The following is a 9,042-nucleotide window of genomic DNA, read 5'->3' on the forward strand; positions in this document are numbered from 1 at the left end:
AAAGAGGGGAGAATTGTTTGAAGGAGAAAATAGAGAAAACATAGAATATGTGAAGCAGGTTCAAAGAGATTACCAGGAAAGAAAACTGGCATAACAGCTTGAAAGAAACTAAGGATAGATTATCTGAACTGGAGGGCAGATTTGTAATATGGGAGCATGAAATGAAAAAACTTCTTAAAAATAACAAAAAAAAACAAACAGCAACAATACAAAAGCTAGAAGATGATAAGAGGATCTATAACATAAGAATTAAGAACATAAAGAAGAAGTAGGGACACAAACAAATGGACTACAAAAGCTATTCACAGAAATAATCCAGGAGAATTTCCCTAATTTAGCAAATGGTAAAGATACTCAGATGTACGAGGCATACAGGACCCCAGCCACCTACAACCCAAACAGAGCTACACCCAGGCATATAATAATCAAAATTCCAGAAATCCAATATAAGAACAGAATATTAAAAGCTGTCAGAGACAAGAAACAGATCACTTACAAGGGAACACCCATCAGAATTACAGCAGACTTCTCGGCACAAACCATCAAACATGAAGAGAGTGGGGGGAAATAGTTCAAGCTTTGAAAGATAACAAGCTCCAGCCAAGATTGATATATCCTGCACAACTGTCCCTAGAAATTGATAGAAAAACAAGGTGCTTCCAGGATAAAGAGGAACCAGGGGAATTTGCAACCACCAATTCAACTCTACAGAGAATACTGCAGGCTGGTCTAAAAAAGGAAAATACCAAGATTCCAGAATAGTGGCAGAGAGGCCACAATGAATGGAGCAGAAAGTGAAATGAAGAGGACAAACTGACAACTAATGACAGAAATAGAGCTCAACAGAAATGAGGCAGAGAAGATGGGATGGTAGGAACAGCTATTTTGGAGAAAACAAGACATCATAATAGCTAGTGCTGACTTAGTATCATTTTGTTTTGAAGTCCCATCAAACTTGTATTCTTCTGTCTGCATCAGTCTTAAAAGGTTGTATCTTATTGAATTTTATTATACATGATAATATAAGTAAAAACTTTTATAGATAAGGAGTTTATATAGAAACCATTGTTAATTTTCTGTTAATTGGTTCTAAATACCCTATAATAATGTCATTCTCTTGAATGGTTTTATAGTGTCTTGATATGTTTGGTGCTACAGTATACAAAGTTATACTCAAAGATTTCAAGGAAAGAGACACTATGGTAACTATTTTTATGTCAGGGTATCTTGTGGTGAAACACTATTTTGCTTAAATGGTTATGTTTTGACCTGTGCTGTTCTGTTGTTATGCCTCTTTTATCTCAATCCCCTTTTATAAAAATTATTTACTTTTTTCTTGTTATCCTTTTAATTAAGGGAAAAATAAATAAAAAATAGGCTACATTATAGTAACCTACTTTGATTTCCTATTAACTTGATTTGAAATCCTGTATTGCCCTCACCATCTTGTTTTGACTGATTTTCCTCTATTCTGCTTTGCTTGATAGTACCAAGTTCAAAAGTATAGGCAAAACTGTAAAGACAATAAGATTCATTATGACGCCCATTCCGGTTGACTATTACCTTCTTTTAAAGTCCTGTAATGTCTCCAATGCTTTGGTTTTATTCTTTACTGTTTTGTTCAATTTTATTATAACTGGCAATTCTTCTTAAAATAGCAAGAGGCAGTATGGTAACCATTGTTGATCACCTTGTATTTTGTTTTTACATTATCTGTTATGTCCATCCTTTTGATTTGACTGACTCTGTTCTGTTATGTCGCATTTGGCTTTACTCTCTTCAAAAAAAGTAATAAGAACTGTGGGAGTAATAAAATCCAAAATGTGTAATTGTCATTGTACAAAAGAAAAGAAAAGAAAGTGCTTTAAAGGTTATAACTATATATATGTTTATGTGTATAAGATAGATAACCATATTACTGAGTTTTTTTGGATCATTGAACAAAACTGTTTCCGCTCTCACTGTTTGAAAGTCCACTTTATATGCTTCAATTTTGTAACTTGAACAACTATTTCTAAGATGAGAATATGTAATCTATTAACTAGTGATTTCTTACTGTTTATTTTTTAAATTTTGTATTACTCGTACCCTTTTTCTGTTTTTTTTCTTTTTCTCCTTAAATAAAAAAAAAATGCTAGTTTAGGTCAGTTACCTTTCAGAGGACTCTGCATAAGAAACCCTGCTTATTCTCTTTTAAGTATCAGTAAAAGTAAAGACACCTATCTCAGGCTTTTATCCTTGTAAGCTGACCTCTCTAATTTCCTGGAGCCCACTTCTGCCACATTCTCCATCTCCCAAATTGAGGATCAACCTGTTTCCTGCTTCTTGAGGCAACTCTTTCTTCTCTCCCTCCCACAGCTTCAGCCTTATTCTCTCCACATGCTCCTTCTGTCCAGTCTTGAAAGCATGCTCCATATAACTTGTTTTTCCTTCAGTTCACCACCCTACCTTTCCATTTCCCTATTGAACAAGGATTCTTAGAATAAGAAATTTACCTCAGTATTGATGCCTTTCATTGCTGTTAATTCCTTTTTCCATTTCTGAGTGGCTTCTCCTGTCCTAAGATACCATTTTTGGTGGCATCATTAATGGTTTCTTAAACTTAGATCTAATCTAGGCCTTTTGTGGCTTGTGATGAGATGCTGAAGGTGTGTATAGAATATGCTAAATGTGCTGAAGTTAATCAAGAGGCTGTGGTGCTCTAGAGAAAGCTTCATTTGTAGAGCATAAAAAATTACAAGATTACCAATTACCTCTTGCCTTTAGACCTTGTGAATATTTATTCATGGATTAAAATGTTGTAAATTTCTGACTGTATTTTTAATGATTCTCACTGGCCTCAGATCTGTAGTCTCATGAGTCAGACTAATAAAAAAATGAATTTTCAGTGTTGTCCTCTTAATTTTTTAATAAGATTCAGCTCATATTGTAAACTGATTACCTAAAAGCTTCTGAATCCTTAAAAAGTTTGTTTTTTCTGAGTGTGAATTGCTTTGAAAGGCCATGCTAGGTCAAGTGAAATATATATAAGAAAAATGTGTTCTGATTTGACTTTGTTGCTGTATGTTAAAATGAATTTCTTCTTGATCTTTTACAGACTGAAGTAATTGGGAATCTGTTCAATCTGGAAGTTGTCTTAAAAGTACAATTTTTAGGTATGACTTCCTTTTTTTCAACATTTTATTTCTTTCATCCTACATCAGTTGTACATCAAATAGAAATAATAAAAACAAAAGCTTTTAAAAATCTAAAAAAATTCTGAAACCAAAAATTTGATAGCTGCTGGTCTGGTGTGTGTGTGTGTGTGTGTGTGTGTGTGTGCCCGCGCATGTGTGTGTGTGTCCAATACATTTTTGTTGTTGTTTTTGTTTGCTTTTTCAACCAAAGATTTATGAAAATATTTTCAGTTGAAATCATTTTTAAAAGCAAAAACAAAAGCAAAGCTTTTGATGATTTTTTTCTTGACATCAATTGGCAAATCTATTCTCAGACTGTAGAGTATTCTACACAAGATGTTCTGAATTCAGATTTATTGGTTTCCATGGTTCCAACATTAAGAATGGTAAGAAGCTTACTGTAAGAAAGTGAACTGTTGCTTTTAAGTTAAAATTAAGCTGATGGTGAAAGTACATCACCCCTGGCTTCAGTCACCACAGTGCCTTAGACTGTATAGAGAGATTGTTTTTGTGACCAAAGTTCTGGGACTCTGAAAGCAGGATTCTGCGGGTTTCTCCTGCAGTGTCCTTCACTTTGGGTCAGTCAGTTTCTTGGGCCAGAGGTGAACGTGCTTTCAAAAATACTGCCATTTGCTCAGCACAGTGGCTTTGATTGCATCCATATACTGAGTTGGAACCCAGTATACTTCCGCGGGGTTCCGCCGGGCCAAGAAACACCATCCATGGTAGTTGTCATGTCCTTCCACAGGTTCGCTGACTACATTTTTAATGTAACTTCTCAGTCCACTCTTTACTGCCAATCCGCAGCTGGTCTCATTCTAGCTTAAACGTGAACCTCACTTTCCTCCATACTTACTGTGCATGCCAGACAAAAGTGCCACAGGCAGGCGCTCCTGCCTTCACAAAAGGCATTGCATCTTCAGGTTTTCCTCTGTCCGACACTCCTGTGCTGTTTCTGCATAAAGAGAAGCACTTTCTTGTTTGTTTCAGCATTTGCATCCTGTCGCGAGGCATCTTTGGGTGTGTTTACTGCTAAAATATCATTTATTGTGGAGCCAACCACTATGATCTTGACGGCACTGGTCACTTTTATGTCCCTCACCGTCTTATCTTCAGGGAGGAGCCCCTTACACATGACCTAAGCATGACAGGCGGGAGTCTCGCGACGGAGTGAATCTTCTATTTTAGCTCAGAGATTGAGCTGTTCCGAGGAACGCGTGGTGAGTTGGGCCTTCTTCCAGCTGATCTTCAGGACCATCAACTCCAGCTCCCTGGCTGCACTGCCGCCTGGGCCCGTCTTTGCTAAGGCCTGGACCACAGAGTCCCCAGCAGGGGTCCTCAGCGTCGCCCCTCTGCGGCTTTGACCTCCCGCAGTCTCTGGGCCCAGCACCCCCAAGATGACTGCACTCTGCACCCCGCACACGCGGAGGCTGCGGGGAAGAAGCCAGCCCGCCGCTGTTCGTGGCCTGAGGGCCACAGCTGCACGTCTGGGCGTGTGTACTGCTATTAACTTTTTTATTAGGGTTTTATGTTTTCCTCTAGTCTTTGCCAGTTTGTCTGTAAAGTGTATTTTTACTTCTTGTTTTGTGGTAACTGTTCTTAGCCTGTACGTTTTTCTCTGGGTTTCTTCATGTCTCGGATTTCAATATGCAAGAATTTGTTGTCTGAGTTCATAATGTTTTTAAAAAGCTAGAAATATTTCAAACATAGAAAATAAAATACACGCCCTTTGTCAAACTTGATATTTTTGTACTTGAGTTTTTTAAAAAGAAATGAAACATTATAGTTAAAACATTCCGTATACTTCTTGATCCTGCTGCACGAAAGTTGTGGTTTAACTCTATGTTGCTTTACAATTAAATACTCATGTATGTGTGTGTGTGTGTGTGTGTGTGTGTGTGTGTGTGTGTATGTGTGTGTGTGTGTGTGTGTGTGTATATATATATATATATAAAACATATAAATTATATATAACATTATATAAATCTTTCTGCCTATTTTGCCTTTTATAGCTCATTACCAGCTTTAAAATTTATACATGCAGATTTTTCTCATTTTATGAATATGCCATAATTTATTTGTATATTCTTTTAAGTAGTGTTTAATTTGTCACTAGTTTACAGAAGTGTTATGCAACCTATTTTATTTTCTTTAAGATTTCTTTGGAATTTTTAAATTTTTCACATGCATGGATTTTTAAAGGATTGTTTGCTGTCACTGCATTTGACTCAGTTTATGCGATCTGAATGATACTAATTTCCTCAATTACTGTTGACTTCAGAAAAATATGAATTTAAAAAAGCAGCCTTGGTTTAAAATAAAAGAAGATACTGGTAAGAGAATAAAGTTTTGGTAATAAATGATTTTATTATTTTGAAATAGTTTGTGTTTTTACTGTGCCATGGTGGCTATTATCCTCTTTGGTGAGAAAATCGAAAGAATTTGAGGAACTTTTTTCTAGTGATCTGGAGTGAATGAAATGAGCAGTGGAAAAAGGTCATATCTATATTTCATATCTGCATTGTCTATTGCTTTTGCTGTGAAAAATCCAACAGTTAGGCATTTGTGAGTTAGCATAGGATCTGCCTGAGTTATTCAATTCTAAGTACAAAGTTCATTCAATGCCAAGTACAAAGTTACTGCTTCTCTGTTGAAAGTAGTATTCATTTCAAATCTCTAAAGTATTGTTAATGTAATTCATAAATTGAAATTGTAGGAAATGGAAATTTGCTCCCTTAACATCTATAAATTGTGTCGATAAATTTCACATTCTTTAGATCCATACATCTAGTTTTTCTCCTCCATAGCTATGCAAGTAAAATTAAAATGTGGCTCTATCAAATTCTAACCCAAATAAAGTTTTCTTCAACAGTTTGTTGCCAAGGAAGTGGTTAGTATTTGTGAGCATTCCAAACAGTTTAAAAGCAAATGTTTTCTACTTGTGAAATTTGCTAATTCGTCTGTGCCAGGTTTCCAGACTGTTCCTGGGTCAGGACATCTGGAGTAGCTCGGACACATCCACAAGTGATGCTGATGCTGCTGTTCTGCGGACCACACTTAAAGCTCATGCCTTACGGCTTTCAGTTTGCCTTTCTTCAGTTTTTGCAAATGTTTTTGTCATAATTTCTTCCTAAATGAAAATTCTTGCTGTTTTAGAGCATAGATAGTTATTTTTGGTTATTTCTGTAAATGTAACAAATTTGGTGAGAGGGAAATGGCAGTATATGGGCAGTGTATTACCCTGGATATTCATTACTCCCAAATAAAACTGAGACACATAAATGCCTTTTGGTGGTCTTCTTGGTGTTTCTTGATATTTCTTCCTTATGCTATGCTGAGTATTTTTAAAACAACAGTAAAAAAAAAAAACCTCAAACTGATCTTAGGTATTTTACCTTTTTTGTGCATTTATTGTTCCTTACTTAAATCTGAATATGTATGAATATTATCCTCCAACTGAACAGTGTTAAAATTACTGTCTCATTGAAGGAAGAATTGGTTGGAATGAGATAAATACACTTTTCCTACTTTTGATACCAAGGACAGGATGATTTATTTAGCCTAACAGGGTGTGAATAATATAGAAACTCAGGTAAGCATTAAAGTTGTTATGAGATCTTGGCTTTAATGCTCTCTTAGGAAGCAGTATCTACAGACCTATCCTTCTGTTAGAACAGATAAGCATATCCAGCCAGATGATGCAGGGAATTTTTTTTTAAACAATTGTTCTTGATAACTTTCTGCTGTAATTTAACATCCACTTTGAGTAAACTAATTCATTTCCTATTCACACTTTCACAGAGAATACAAGAGTTTCTCATGTGCTGAGAACCTCACTGTCAGTGGTAGTGTTAACAGACACCTGTGTCAGAGTCACTTAGAAGTCATGTAGGGCTATAGTGGTCCCTCAGTTAATGAACTTAATTTGTTCCATGGTTCTGGTTGTAAACAGAATCAAGTTTTCCCATGAGTTCAATGTAAATAAGGTTAGTCCATTCTGACCCATAATAAATGTGGATGAGAATACATTTTTGGTCACTGAATGAATCAGATTTTCCCATATGGTTCATTGTAAATAAAGTTAATATATTTTCAACAATATATATTTTTTTAACCACAGAAATATGAAACAAAATACTGTTTGAGGTGGATTCTGGTGTGGACAGGTGGGTGAGTGGGGAGGGGGTTGTTTTTGGAGGGAGAGGCCCACTCCATAAGGACATAGTGATATCTCCTTCAGGGGCTTCCTATCTTCTTTGTCTCTTAGCTACAGGGTCAGCTTTGATGAAAAATCCACTTAATGTCACTTGGTTTTTTTTTAAGAGCCTTACAGAAATGAAAGACACCACATTATCGTTCAAGAAACTCAACATTGTTGCAGTTATGTTGGGGTGGTGCTTCTCAAAGAAATCCTGGCATTCATACTATTTTTCCAGAATGGATTTTATAACATCAGAAGAATTGTTTCTTCTAGATCTCTCAGAGTCAAGGACATCTCTTCAGTGACATTAAAATACCTGGTAAACAGCGCCTTTGTGTACAGCTTCTTGAAGTTGCAGATCACTCGCTCGCCCATGGGCTGCAGAAGAGGTGTCATGTTGGGGAGAGAAACTTGACCTTTATGAAGTCATGCTCAATGTCCATATCACCCACCAGGGCTGGAGGGCATGCTGGGGCACTGTCCACCAAAAGGTACCTTTTGGGCAGTTGGTTGTCTGAAAAAGGTATTTCTTAAAGTAGATACAGACACCTCATCTAGCCCTTCCCTGAACAATTCCCTGGTGACTCAAGCTTTTGCATTGACCCTCCACATGACACACAGGCCGGTCTTGTTCACATTCTGCTCCTTGAATGCATGAGGTGTCTGAGACTGGTACGCTAGTAGTGGCTTAATCTTCACTTCAGTGCTTGTGTTCACACACAGCAGAATGATCACTCTGTCCTTCATGAGCTGTGTCCCCTGTATGATACAGATTTTTATAGGCATTTTCTTTCAGAAGAGCCCCGTTTCATCACAGTTGAACACTTGTTGAGCAGTGTACCCTTCTGCCTTCAGATGAATTTCACAAATTCTTGTAGGTTTCTGCAGTGGCACTGTCAGAATTGGAAGCCTCACTGTGTCATATCACACTGGGGATGACACTTCTGTGAAATTTATCAAACCACTCTGCTGGCCATATTTACTCTTCAAAATAGGCAAGATTGTGGACTTTGTCATCTTGAGTTCTGAGGCTAAAGCATTCAAACAAATATGCTGAGGCTTTTCTACAATTTGCTTTGTCAACTAAATGGTTATTTTCTTTGAAATCTTCTTACCATTCTTGCTCTATCCATTCTTGTCACCTTCGTTACCACTTTGTACTTTCTTTTGACTACCATGCTTGCTCTTCACTTTTTAAGGCTGCTGGATTGCGTAACAGTGTATGGTACAGTATGTGCTAAAACCACACAAAGTCTTCACAGAAACTGCAAAGGTCTGTCTGTGACCATAGCCTCCTTGCATTGCCCATCAATCCACTGGAAGTCACTCTGTGGATAATTTTCCCTGTTCTATCCTGCCAATCCAGCCACCACCTCTGTGTCTGGAGGACATTTACATTCTTACATTCCTTACGACCTTTGTTTTTATTTGCTCTATTAATGGTGATAGCATTTGTTGAAGTCTCTTCATGCCAACATCTTTCTCCCTAATAGTTTGCCTGCTTCTCAGTTCATCTTCACAACAAATCCACAAAGGCAGTGTGTGTACTACTCTCCTGGCTCCTAGGGCAGCTGTTGGGATGAACTAAGAGAACACACATAAAACACTCAGACTAGTACCTGGAACATAAGCGTGGGTTATGTTTTATTATTGTGAATGAAACAT

At 37.0% G+C, this 9,042-nt stretch overlaps 1 pseudogene; it reads right to left on the reverse strand.

Annotated features, from left to right (window-relative positions):
• Window positions 1–3,767: 3,767 nt before the first annotated feature.
• On the reverse strand, window positions 3,768–7,773 carry LOC100733142 (ubiquitin domain-containing protein UBFD1-like; annotated as a pseudogene).
• Between the last annotated feature and the right edge of the window lie 1,269 nt (window positions 7,774–9,042).

Source organism: Cavia porcellus, unplaced genomic scaffold, assembly GCF_034190915.1.
Source record: "Cavia porcellus strain 051 isolate PalLab524CR breed Dunkin Hartley unplaced genomic scaffold, mCavPor4.1 scaffold_31, whole genome shotgun sequence".
In the NCBI taxonomy this organism is placed as follows: domain Eukaryota; kingdom Metazoa; phylum Chordata; class Mammalia; order Rodentia; family Caviidae; genus Cavia; species Cavia porcellus.